The sequence below is a fragment of the Neofelis nebulosa genome, chromosome 7, assembly GCF_028018385.1.
Source record: "Neofelis nebulosa isolate mNeoNeb1 chromosome 7, mNeoNeb1.pri, whole genome shotgun sequence".
Taxonomy (NCBI): domain Eukaryota; kingdom Metazoa; phylum Chordata; class Mammalia; order Carnivora; family Felidae; genus Neofelis; species Neofelis nebulosa.
The window spans coordinates 110,907,791-110,921,625 of record NC_080788.1 but is presented as its reverse complement, the minus strand read 5'-3'; the positions used below and the strand labels follow the sequence as shown (position 1 = coordinate 110,921,625).

General features: G+C 39.3%; 1 protein-coding gene across 3 annotated transcripts in view; it reads left to right on the top strand.

Annotated features, from left to right (window-relative positions):
- PPP2R5E (protein phosphatase 2 regulatory subunit B'epsilon) overlaps window positions 1-13,835 on the top strand; it is a 151,129-nt gene that overhangs the window by 33,794 nt on the left and 103,500 nt on the right. The gene's annotated exons all lie outside the window — the stretch shown is intronic.

The following is a 13,835-nucleotide window of genomic DNA, read 5'->3' as shown; positions in this document are numbered from 1 at the left end:
TACTTCTTCTAATGTTTGGTGTCAATTTCATATACTAGAAAAAATGGTGGTACTATTTTGTCTCTTATTTAGAAAGGAACTGCCATAAAAAATGATTTAAGATTAGCTACATAGTCTTAAACTTAATCAATGTTCTTTTTTAATTTTTAGAGTTATTTTTCTGCCACTGCTTTACGTTATAACTTAGTAAGTTTGTGATAAGTAATATATATTTTTTTAAAGTTTTTTTATTTTGAGAGAGAGAGAGAGCGAGAGAGCGCACGCTCAAGTGTGCATGTGAGAGGGGTGAGGGGCAGAGAGAGGAGAGAGAGAATCCCAAGCAGGCTCCAGTGTAGAGCGTGACACGGAGCTTGATCTTACGAATTGTGAGATCATGACTTAGCCAAAATCGAGTCGGATGCTTAACTGACTGAGCCATCCAGGCACCCCAGTAAGGAATATTTTAATTTAAAGTACTATTGATTGACTTGTCCTAAGGAGTATGCAGTTGCTAAAGATGATTTTGATGTAAACATTCCATTTATTTTTTTTTTTTTGAGAGTTTTATTTTTTTAACTCACATCCAAGTTAGTTAGCATATAGTGAAACAGTGATTTCAGGAGTAGATTCCTTAGTGCCCCTTACCCATTTAGCCCATCCCCCCTCCCACAGTCCCTCCAGTAACCCTCTGTTTGTTCTCCATATTTAAGAGTCTCTTCTGTTTTTCCCCCTCCCTGTTTTTATATAATTTTTGCTTCCCTTCCTTTGTGTTCATCTGTTCTGTGTCTTAAAGTCCTCATATGAGTGAAGTCATATGATATTTGTCTTTCTCTGACTAATTTCGCTTAGCATAACAGCCTCCAGTTCCATCCACGTAGTTGCAAATGACAAGATTTCATTCTTTTTGATGGCCGAGTAATACTCCATTGTAGATATATACCACATCTTCTTTATCCATTCATCCATTGATGGACATTTGGGCTCTTTCTGTACTTTGGCTATTGTTGATAGTGCTGCTATAAACGTTGGGGTGCATGTGTCCCTTGGAAACAGCACAGCTGTATCCCTTGGATAAATACCTAGTAGTGCAATTGCTGGGTCGTAGGGTAGTTCTATTTTTAATTTTTTGAGGAACCTCCACACTGTTTTCCAGAGTGGCTGCACCAGCTTGCATTCCCACCAGCAGTGCAAAAGAGATCTCTTTCTCCGCATCCTCGCCAACATCTGTTGTTGCCTGAGTTGTCAATGTTAGCCATTCTGACAGGTGTAAGGTGGTATCTCATTGTGGTTTTGATTTGTATTTGCCTGATGATGAGTGATGTTGAGCATTTTTTCATGTGTCGGTTGGTCATCTGGATGTCTTCTTTGGAGAAGAGTCTATTCATGTCTTTTGCCCATTTCTTCACTGGATTATTTGTTTTTTGGTGTTGAGTTTGATAAGTTTTTGTAGATTTTGGATACTAACCCTTTATCTGGTATGTCATTTGCAAATATCTTCTCCCATCCTATCGACTGACTTTTAGTTTTGTTGATTGCTTCTTTCGCTGTGCAGAAGCTTTTTATTTTGATGAGGTCCCAGTAGTTCATTTTTGCTTTTCCCTTGCCTCCGGAGATGTGTTGAGTAAGAAGTTGCTGTGGCCAAGATCAAAGAGGTTTCTGCCTGCTTTCTCTTCAAGGATTTTGATGGATTCCTGTCTTACATTTAGGTCTTTCATCCATTTTGAGTTTACTTTTGTGTATGGTGTAAGAAAGTGATCCAGGTTCATTCTTCTGCATGTCGCTGTCCAGTTTTCCCAGCACCACTTGCGGAAGAGACAGCCTTTATCCCATTGGATATTCTTTCCTGCTTTGTCAAAGGTTAGTTGGCCATATGTTTGTGGGTCCATTTCTGGGTTCTCTATTCTGTTCCATTGATCTTTTTGTTTTTGTGCCATAAACACTCCATTTAGAAGCCTTGTAAACACACACAGAGACACACACGCACACACAAATTGTTCATATGTGAATAGTTGAGTGTGTTTTTGGTCTTTTTCCAAAAAAGAGAAAAGGAAACTTTTTCTTTTTTAAAATGTTTATTATTTTTGAGAGAGAGAGAGGAGAGAGAGCATGTGCGTGCGTGTGCATGATGTGGGCTCGAACTCATGAACCACAGATCATGACTTGAGCCGAAGTTGGACACTTAACCAACCGCCTGAGCCAACCAGGTGCCCCAGGAAACTTTTGTAGTTACAAAAGTCATGCGTGTATTATCACAGAATATATAGATTAACATTATGAAAAGATTAAAGAAAAATCATCCCTACTCTCAGCTCCAGAGATATTTCAAACATTTTGGTGTGTATTATTTAAGTTTTTTTTAGGGCGGTAGGGGGTAGGGTTGGTGGCGGTGGCAGCTGTATTTGTATGATTCATAGTTTTGAAAATAATTCTGAATTTATTTGTTAATAGTCCAAATAACTTTCTTTTTTCCTATCCCAGTATTATAACTAACCTGGTAAACGTTTTTGTTTGTTTTTTTTTTAATTTTTTAATGTTTATTTTTGAGAGAGAGAGAGAAACTGGGGGAGGGGCAGAGAGAGAGGGACAGAATCTGAAGCAGGCTTCAGGCTCTGAGCTGTCAGCATAGAGCCCGACGTGGGGCTCAAACTCACAAACCATGAGGTCATGACCTGAGCTGAAGTCGGCCGCTTAACTGACTGAGCCGCCCAGGCGCCCCTGACCTGGTGAAAGTTTAACAAGTCATCGTTATGAATAATTTATATTAACTTGCCTTTTTATCATGTCAAATTGAGTAATTGGCTTCTCCAACTGATAGTCTCCTGATTAGATTAGTGCCTGTTGAATCACAAGACTGAAATACAAAGAATACAAAGTCGTGCTCCTAGAGTATTGGGTGGTATGTGTTCCTGCTTCAATCAGCTGTGTATCTATTCAGTTTGGAGACCCACTGAGGTTTTTTTGTTTATTTATTTATTTTTTCACTTGTGAAAACTGAGCCCGAGCATTATTTGCTTGTAGTTTGAGGAAGGAGAGTGTTCATGTTCGGCTTCCCTGCGTTTTGAAGAATCACGATTTATGACACAATGTGTACTTTTCTGCGGTTCCCTTCTCATCCTTTCCAGCTTCCAGGTAGAAAGAATGAAAATAAGTGCTGGCTAGTGGCAATAAAAAGGTTTCTTGTGTTCATAGAAGAAGCATGATAGAGTGGAAGATCACAAGCTATTGGGATATGTGGCTTTTTACCTGTGTGTGACCTTTAGCTTAACCCCTCTGAGTCACAGTTAGCTCACCTGTAAAATGGGAATAAAACCCGAAAGATTAATTTGGCGGATAAATGAGATAACTACTTTCTCCCTGAGTCTCTAGTCTTATCCTGCTCCATTCCCCGCTTCTTCTCCACACCCCACAACGGACATACCTCCTTTGTGATGGCCAACAGACATGAATCGTCCTGAACTTTGTGAACTTTCTGCCCTATCTCTCATCTTGTGTGCATCTAAATGTTTCCCATCTTATTTCAGTGGAGAAGGTGTTCTGTTCAGTAAATTCATTTTTCCGTCTGTGCTCTGGATTTATCTCCCCTCTTCTAGTCTTTGCTCCCTTGATCATTCCTTCTGTTATTCTGGCTCTTCTTCCTCCTCCTTTTCTTCTTGGTGGACTCTTCTCGATCTGACAAAGTGTAGCTCAGATGTCACCTGCAGGAAGCCTGTGACCTCCCTGGCCTCAAGGAGATACCCCCACTCTGTACTCTCACAGTGTCCTCAACATTCTTAGAGCACTTGGCATTTGGGGTGTGTTTGCCTGGTTTCCTCATTACAGGGTAAGTGCCCTGAGGGTCCCAACTGTATCTTACTTGCCTTGCGTAAGGGCCCCAGTGAATGAGTCGAATAAATGAGTCTCAAAAAATGTTAATCATTTTCGTTTTCAGAGTAGTGTCCATACTGGGTTAGATTAGATTATGGACTCTGGGGCCAGTGTGCTTAAATCCATACTGCAGCTCAGCTACTTGTTAAGTGTGCACCTTGTGGCAGGTGCCTCGAATGGGGCTAATAATGGTAGTGTTTATCTTATAGGCTTGTGAGAATTAAGTGACGCAACAGATGAGTAGTGCTCTGAACATTGTGGCACACAGTGAGTGCTCACTAAGAAGTAACTGTTTATTATTATTACACTATTACTATGTTTCTTGAGCTTTCATGTGCCTCTTTTGGATAATTTTCTTGTAATCTTTCACTGATATTTTGATTTTTATAAAATCTCAACATGGTAACATTTATTCTTCCTATAGGTGGCATTTGATTATTTTAGAAGCATTTTCATTACATCATGTTTCATTTGGTCCTTTTGGCAGATGAGGGAATGAGAATGAATATTATCAACCTCATTATTTACATAATTTATAGAAGGGAAGTTATGGGCGTAGGGCCAGGACTTCCTGCCTCTAAATCCGGTGTCTTCTACTCTGTGCCGTTGTTGGTTTCATTAAAAACAAACAAACAAACCCAAAACTTAAAAAAAAAAAAATTTAGATTTAAAGTTGCAAAAGTAGAGAATTCAAACTGCTTTCCTAGCAAGTTACATAACTGTCATCTCCATTTTTTTCCCTATTGAGTGTGGTTCAGTTTTGAATATATCTCACCACCATTTTAAAAAAACAACAACACAGCTTTATTGAGATATAATCATGTACCATGCAGTTTACCCATTTGAAGTGTACAATTCATTTGTTTCTAGTATATTCACAGATTTGTGTAGCCATCACTATAGTCTCATTTTAGAACATTTTTATCACCTCAGAAAGAAACCCTATACTCATTAGTAGTCACTGCCCATTTCTCTCTCTGCCCCTCCAGCACCCCCCCCCGCCATCCTCCTCCTTCAACCTCAGGCAACCACTAATCTTTGGGTTTGCCTCTTCTGGACATTCATGTAGAATTTACACCATCTTTTTTTTTTTTTTTTTTTAATTTTTTTTTTTTTTTATTATTTTTGAGAGAGGGAGGGAGACAGAACGTGAGCAGGGGAGGGGCAGAGAGAGAGAGAGATACAGAATCTGAAGCAAGCTCCAGGCTCCGAGCTGTCAGCCCAGAGCCCTACACGGGGCTAGAACGTGAGAACCGTGAGATCGTGACCTGAGCCAGAGTCGGGTACTTAACCGACTGAGCCACCCAGGCGCCCCTATATCTTGTTAGCATTTTCTATGCAGACTCTGGAGCTCCACTGCCTGGGTCGAAATCCTGGCTCTCTGATGGTGCACTTGTGATTTAATTTGTCTCTTTCTTGGTTTCCTAGTTTGTAAAGTGGGGATAATAGTATCTGCATAGGGGGTTGTAAGAAGTAAATGAATTATCATGTGGAAAGCACTTAAAGCTGTATCTTTCCCCAATAAGTACTCTGTAAATTTTAACTGTTGTTATTTTGTGATGATCATATTTCTAATTAATTCATTGTGTAGTTTTCCATATGGGTATTTGCTGTCTTTGCTGTGTCAACAACTAACCTTACACGTATATAAAAATTATTTAGGTCCATTTTAGTATTGTGTCCTAAATCTTGAGCTTAGAATTTAGTCATTATAGGGGTGCCTGGGTGGCTCAGTCGGTTGAGCGGCCGACTTCGGCTCAGGTCGCGATCTCGCGATCCATGAGTTCGAGCTCCGCGTCGGGCTCTGGGCTGATGGCTTGGAGCCTGGAGCCTGTTTCGGATTCTGTGTCTCCCTCTCTCTCTGACCCTCCCCCGTTCATGCTCTGTCTCTCTCTGTCTCAAAAATAAATAAACGTTTAAAAAAAAAAAAGAATTTAGTCATTATAAACTTTCTCCTGTCATAAAGACTTAGTTGGTGAAAAAAAACTGTAGCATTTGGCAGTGTAATCGTGCATCTCATTTGGCACCTTGGTGTATTTATTTGAATGGGAGATGATACACCCAATCTGATTTAGTTCAAGTAGAAATAAATCTAGGGCATTGGCTTCTGAAAACCAAGTCGTACTTTCATTAACGTAAGTTTGTTTCTTGAAAAGTTGCACTTGACGCTGACTTTTTAAAACACATTTATTTGTCATAGACTTCCAAGATCAAAGAGGAGATACGTTCCTATAAGAAAAATTCATAGTACCCAAAATATATCTACCACCACCTCCATAGATGGGAAAACTCTGAGGATCTGTTTAAATGATCTGCAGGATAGTAAAATGAAGTGTGAGAAATGTCTGTTCAAAATAGCTGCCACTGTCAAAATAATTTTCAACATAAATGTGAATCCCATCTAGATTAGGACGTAGGAGAGGCATTGTGAAATACCAGGTAAGACACTGGAGATGCTGGGCTGGGAACCGGAAGTTGGGGCACCTGGACTTCTGACCTGTCAGCTGAATGCCCTCCAGCAGCACGCAGCCTCAATTCTTTGGCCTTCCGTTTCCTCACTTGTAAGATGAGGCAGTGGCACTGGGCCAGACAAATGGTCTCTGGGGGCCTTCCCAGAGTGGAAATTCTTTGGTTTATTTCTCAGAACCACAAACAAGATGCTACTGAACATCGGTCAGTTCTCTCTGCGCATTAGTGAGGGAAGGATATGGAAGAGAAGTCTCTACATTTGTATTCTTACTGCTCTTTTTCCTGTTCTTTCATTACTGCCAGGACCCTTCTAGATTCTCAGTGAGATTGCTGTTTTACTGTTTGTACTTTTGCATTTCTGCCACGTGTATTCATCTCTTGCAGGCCACTCTGACCTGTGGTACCTCCAAAATCTTACTGAGATTTTAGTTACAGATGCTCCGGCCGAGCTCGAGACTAAAATCAGCCTTCCCTCCGCAGTGGTGGAAATGGAAGCTGCATGTCCTGTGTTCTCGTGTGTCCCGAGGCCTTTTTATGAGTAATTGCATTTTTTTTTAAACGTTATTTTTTTTAACTTTATTTTTTATTTTTAAAAATTTACTTCCAAATTAGTTAGCATCTAGTGCAACAATGATTTCAGGAGTAGATTCCTTAGTGCCCCTTACCTGTTTAGCCCATTCCCCCTCCCACACCCCCTCCAGCAACCCTCAGTTTGTTCTCCGTATTTATGAGTCTCTTCTGTTTTGTCCCCCTCCCTGTTTTTAGATTATTTTTGTTTCCCTTCCCTTATGCTCATCTGTTTTGTCTCTTAAAGTCCTCCTATGAGTGAATTCATATGATTTTTGTCTTTCTCTGACTAATTTCGCTTAGCATAATACCCTCCAGTTCCATCCACGTAGTTGCAAATGGCAAGATGTCATTCTTTTTGATTGCCGAGTAATACTCCATTGTGTGTGTGTGTGTGTGTGTGTGTGTGTGTGTGTGTGTGTATGTGTATATCTATATCTATCTATCTATCTATCTATATACACACCACATCTTCTTTATCCATTCATCCATCGATGGACATTTGGGCTCTTTCCATACTTTGGCTATTGTTGATAGTGCTGCTATAGACGTGGGGGTGCATGTGTCCCTTTGAAACAGCACATCTGTATCCCTTGGATAAATGCCTAGTAGTGCAATTGCTGGGTCGTAGGGTAGTTCTATTTTTAGTTTTTTGAGGAACCTCCATACTGTTTTCCAGAGTGGTTGCATTAGCTTACATTCCCAAGTCATTGCATTTCTTAAAAATTGTCTATGAGGGAAATGTTTGTGTATAAATGATTTTTGTGACTAATTTTGATTTTAAATTTGGCATTGTAGTTTCATAGGGGAAAACATAATGGCACTTGACACAATAGATTTTCACTTAAGATTCCAAGTATTAAAAAAAAAAAAAAGATTCCAAGTATTATTTTAAAGAACCTTTCTCTTTGTTAACTAGGCAGTTTTATATTTCATGTTCTTTGCCACTGGCTCTCAATTGTGGGCTCTGAAACTTGGAGAGGTATATACAGTTATTGTAAGATGTTTAGTCATCTACATGAACCCCTCACACTGCAGACTAGATAAAAAATAGACCTGGGGCATAAATATACTATTGTTTTTCAAATGTATGTAGATGCTTGTGGTTAATAAAGCACAGATTTATTTAAAAGCACTTAACTAAATTCATGAAAATTTATTGTCGCTGTATTTTCTTTAATGTTATCAATGATAATCTAGCATGTAATCTAAGAACACTTAAAAACTTTCCAAAGGCTTGTATGTATGAAGCTTAGAAACATTCTTCTTTACAACTATGTCAAGAAGGTAGTGAAATGGTCAGAGGAGCCACCTGATGTTATACATTTGTTTAGAAGCATGTCTATATTAAGTAGTTTCTGTTTTGAGTAAAACTTAAGGAATTTAAGCAATCTCTGCTTTTTTCACTTAATAAAAACCGCATTATTTTTCTCTTTAATGAATTTGGGACATTGGGTTTCAAGGCAAAATGAGTCCAAAAGCCCTCAAGATTTGGTTGATCTTGAAGCAGTCGAACTCACAAGGAAAGGATAATTGACTTTATTTCTGATAAGATGATTAGTTTGGTTGACTGACTTGTCATCCTGCTTAAAATAAGACAGAAGCTACAGAAACGGAATTCAGCTATTGCCAGAAGTTCACCCAATACATTACCTTCTCCTATGTGGCTAAGAAAAAGAGATTTATTGATATTTGTGACAAGAGAAATACTGAGCAACAGAAGTGTGTGGTATGCCAGGTGGTGCCACTGACTTGAGTGTGTCCCTGGCCAGGAAAGGAATAGTGTTCCGTGACAGCTCGCAGTGGTCATCGATCCACCTTTTAAGATTCTGGGTAAACTTTGAACAGGCTCGCGTGTTCATACCCAGTTCCTTACTCTGTATACTATTAGTTGGGCAGTTTGGAAGGGCAAGGGGTGTGGTTTATTCAGGCATGGTGCTTGTCAAGAAAGAAAAGCATTGTGGCCTTTTGATGTGGAGCCAGTTTTCTGAAATCCCGCGGAGACAGGCTTCAGATCAGGGTTCTAATTGAATAAAGACCTTCAAGGTTCTTTTGTTGTATTGTTCCTTCAAAGGAAAGGAAGTACTATCACATTCACATTTATGTATCCCTGTATAAAGTGTTTGGAAATAGTTACATATGGATATTGTATATTTGTGATAACTGCCTTTGTAGAGGTTAAAATGTCATGGAAAAATGGGGAAACTGAAGCAGGAGGAAATAGATAAAGTTTATTTTTAGTAATTTAGAGTGCTCTGTTTAAAAGCAGCTCCACAGGCTGGAGCTGTGGGCAGGGGGAGGGGTGCTAGGGTAGTTTAAAGGCCATCGCTATTATGGTGAGTGTTTGACATTTTGTTTTGAAGTATGTCTGCTCATTTATTTTAGAACCAGGGAGATTTCTTGGAAAATTGCCTTTTTCACTGCACACCCTGATAAAATAGTTATTCCAAATGTAGAATTGAGGGTGTAATTTTTATTAATTGTCAGCTCTGTCATTCTTCCAGATGTTTGGCTTCTTTGGTTATTCATTCAAGATTTCAGTGGGAGAGGAAAACCCACATCAGTAAGTTGTGATCATTTAGATCAATAAGTCAGTAAGTTGTGATCATTTAGATCAATAAGTTGAAAAGGAGAATCAGAATCCTTTAAATATGACTGTATATGATCAGATTCGGCTGAATTAAACAATAAACATATTAAATATTTCTTAAAAGTAAGCATTCTACTTACTAAAACTGCTACTCTCGGAATATGTTCTTAAGTCGTTGATTGGTCATGCTTCAAGAGGGCAGTTAGGTAAGGTTTCCTAACTGTCTGAAATTGTTTGGCAAATTGAATTAAGTCTTATGTGATTCATTTGAAGGCTCACCAGTGTCAGTGTAATTAATGTTGGTGGAAAAGTGGTGAACACCAACTGTTACGTCCCAATATATGGTATAAAATTATCCACAAACCTGGATTTATAGAAGTGACATTTATAAAAGAAAGCTTTTAACCCTTAAATTTGAGAATTGAAGATAGCCAAAGTCCACTTTTAAATCCATGTCTTGAAAAATATTGTTAACTGCTTAAGAAAAACATACTTGTCAAAAGAATGAAAACAAAGTGGTGTGTATTCCTTTAGACTTTTTTGTCTACATCTACATATGTTATATATATATTTTTAAACAAAAATGGGACCATATTCTCTCTCACTATATCTTTGAACATTTATGTCTCACTTTTTTTGTTATATTGTTGCTTTTTTAACAGCTGTACGGTCTTCCAAGGTGTGAATGGATAGTAACTTATTTAAAACCATTTCCTTATTAATAACGTTTCAAGTATTTCCAGTTTATTGCCATTATAAATGTGCTGTGGGACCTGTTTAATACATACCTCTCCTTGTGCATAGGTGAGTCTATCTGTGGGACTGATTCCTGCAAGTGGAATTTTTAGTAAAAAATAAAGTCTGGTGGATGCTGCCGAATCGCTTTACGAGGAACAACTTAACGTTCCTGGCAAGGGTATCTGAGAGCACCTGTTTTCTCACAGTCCCTGAAAGTTCTCCGTCCTGTTAATCTCTGCTAATTATATAGGTTAGAAAGTAGTATCTTATTTTTATTTTAAAACTCTCTTTCTTTTTAAAAAAATTTTTTTCTTAACGTTTTTATTTATTTTTGAGACAGAGAGAGACAGAGCATGAGCAGGGAAGGGGCACAGAGAGAGGGAGACACAGAATCGGAAGCAGGCTCCAGGCTCTGAGCCATCAGCAAAGAGCCTGATGCGGGGCTTGAACTCACAGACTGTGAGATCATGACCTGAGCCGAAGTCGGACGCTCAACCGACTGAGCCACCCAGGCACCCCTAGAACTCTATTTCTTAAAAATAACAATCTGAGGTTGGGAGTTGTAACCTCCTGTCTTCTGAGCGGTTGATCTGATCATTACTGGTTAATCTGCTGGGGGGGAAAAATGTTAACCAACTAAATTAGTACTGAGCCAGGAAGCTTTGCTTCTACTGGAGTTGAAGAATCTTGTGCCCCAAGACATTCGGCTGGTTCAGTATCGCTAGAATACTTCATTATATTGTTACCTATATTGTTTGAAAATATCAGAAAGTTTGTGAGAAATATTTCTTATCAGGTGTGCAAGCCAACTGCTTGAATACAACTTGCCACCCTGGATACAGTGTGCCTTTGCCTTGGCCTGCTGCTGTAACTTTTTTCAGGTGTTTTTTGCTCTGAATACCATTGATTCTCAACCTGGGGCAGTTTTGCCCCCTCCAGGGGGCATTTGGCAATGTCTGGAGACCTTTTTGGTTGTCAGAACTCTAGGGGTGGGATTGGGTGCAGGAAGAGAGGTTGTTACTACCTGTATCTAGTGGTAGGGAGGCCAAGGATCCTGCTAAGTCTCGTGTAATTCCCAGGACATCTGCCCACAGTAAAAATTGTCTGGGCCAAAATATCAGTAGTGCTGAGGTTGAGATACCTATCTCTACACAAAGAAAATCAGGGTGGTCAGCCTTACGACTTTCTCATTCCTTCACTTACACTGATTCTTCCCCATTTCTTGGAGCCACATGCCAGCCTTATCTGCGGTATGTCAGGATTCCTTACCTAGAGTGACTGGCAGGTGACTGTGGCTACCCTTGGTTACCTTGGGGACTTTGTTGTTAGAATTTCTAGCTTTTCTCACATTTTGCTCAAGGGTAGAGACAGGCAGAGTTAGATAGAGCTTGGCAAGGAAGGCCTGGTATAAAGACTCAACTTCTGAAATCTGGTAAGGATTCTGGTAATTTCTGGGCCAGAAGAAGTGGCTATTACTATTTTGCTAGTAAGTACCTTTCCACTCAAATGGAGAAGTCAAACAAACACTTAACCTCCTTCCCTCCAAAACAGACAAACACCCACTCACCCACCCACCCAACCAAAACAACAACAACAACAACAACAAAAACAAACCCCCAAAAAACCCCAACCCAACAAACAAAAACAAAATATCTGGTGAACAAGAAGAACCTAAAGTAATTTGCCTTATTCTGCGTTTCAAGTTTGTACTTGACCTGGGCTAGCATAAAGAAAACTAACTGGTATGACTGTCCTGAGTGCATTTCCAGTGAAGAGGCTGGGAGAGTCCAAAAGAATGTTTTGAGTCATCAGATCCTTTTAAAATGCCAGATTCTTTCCGTGGGGTTAATTTAAACCTGTTGTAACCCTTTAAAAATCTTCACAAGAGGCCTCAGGAGCCATAATGACATGGAATACTGCTTGTGTAGTGGAAATCTTTCTAAAGGGCACCTTTATATTTGGCCATAACTTTTATATCATCAGCCATCATGTAAGAGAAAAACAGATAGGAATTTTTGGGTCCTTAACAGGAAAGAATAGCTCCTTGGGGCAAGAGATTCTTGTGAAGTCATTTCCTTCTGAATTAGAAGGAAAGCTCTCCCGTTGGAAAATAAGGTATATTCTAATTTCTTTTTCCTGAGAATTTAGGTTTAGGCTAAGCATATGAATTGTATATTAAGGTGTAAAAAATTCAGCGTGCTATTTATTTAAGATCTGCCTGTAATTCTTGTTCAGAGGTAGTAACTTGTAAGTCAGGTGATCGAGGAATAAAGGATGATGATTGGGTTTCTTGTGTGACCACAGAGTGAGCTATTCCAGGGCCCAGCAAACAGGAAGTGTCCCCTTTGTTTTTGTTGTTATCCTTTGCTCCCTTTGTTTCTTTGTTGTTATAGTTTAGTACTCATCCTCAAAAATATGATGCAAGCCACCTATGTAATTTGAGGTTTTCTAGTAGCTAGATTTAAAAAAAGTAGAAACAGATGAAAATAATTTTAAAGTTTTCCTTAACTCAGTATATCTAAAATACCATAATTTCAATATGTAACCAATATAAAAATGAGTTATTTTATATTCTCTTTCTCTCATACTGAGTCTTTGGTTTAAAAAAAATTTTTTTAATGTTTATTTTTGAGAGAGAGAGAGAGACAGAGCGTGAGCAGGGGAGGAGCAGAGAGAGAGGGAGACACAGAATCCAGAGCAGGCTCCAGGCTCTGAGCTGTCAGCACAGAATCCGATGTGCGGTTCGAACTCAGGAATTGTGAGATCATGACCTGAGTTGTAGTCAGACACTTAACTGACTGAGCCACCCAGGCGCCCTTCTCATACTAAGTCTTTGAAATCTTATGTGTATCCCAGTTAGGATTAGTCATATTCCAAGTGCTCAATAGTCATATGTGTGTTAGTGGTTGCCATATTGATGTATGACTGACAAATATTGTGTATATTTAAAGTTTACAGGAGCTCCTGAGTGGCTCAGTCAGTTAAGCATCCAGCTCTTGGTTTCAGCTCAGGTCATGATCTCGTGGTTCGTGAGATCCAGCCCTCCGTTGGGGTCTGCACTGACAGTGCGGAGCCAGCTTGGGATTCTCTGTCTCCCTCTCTCTGCCCCTCCCATGCTCATGCCCCGTCTCTCTCTCCTTCTTTCAAAATAAATAAATAAACATGAAAAAAAAAGTTTACAACAGTTTTAATATATGTATGTATACAATCAAGCTAATTAACGTATCTGTCATCTCACATTGTTACCATTTGTGTGTGTGTGTGTGATGAGAATATTTGAGATCTACTTACCAGATTTCAAGTATGTGATACATTATTTTTAACTATAGTCTGTATTCTCTATATCAGGTCTTCAGAACTTACTCATTTTATAGCTGAAACTTTGCTCTCTTTGACCAACATCTCGCTATTTCTACCACCCTTCCATACAGCACAGTCTTTTACATTTAAAAAAAAAAAAATTTTTTTTTTAAACATTTACTCATTTTTGAGAGAGACAGAGTGTGGGCAGGGCAGAGAGAAAAGGAGACACAGGATTGGAAGCAGGCTCCAGGTTCTGAGCTGTCAGCACAGAGCCTGATGCGGGGCTCAAACCCACGAACCACGAGATCACGACCTGAGCTGAAGT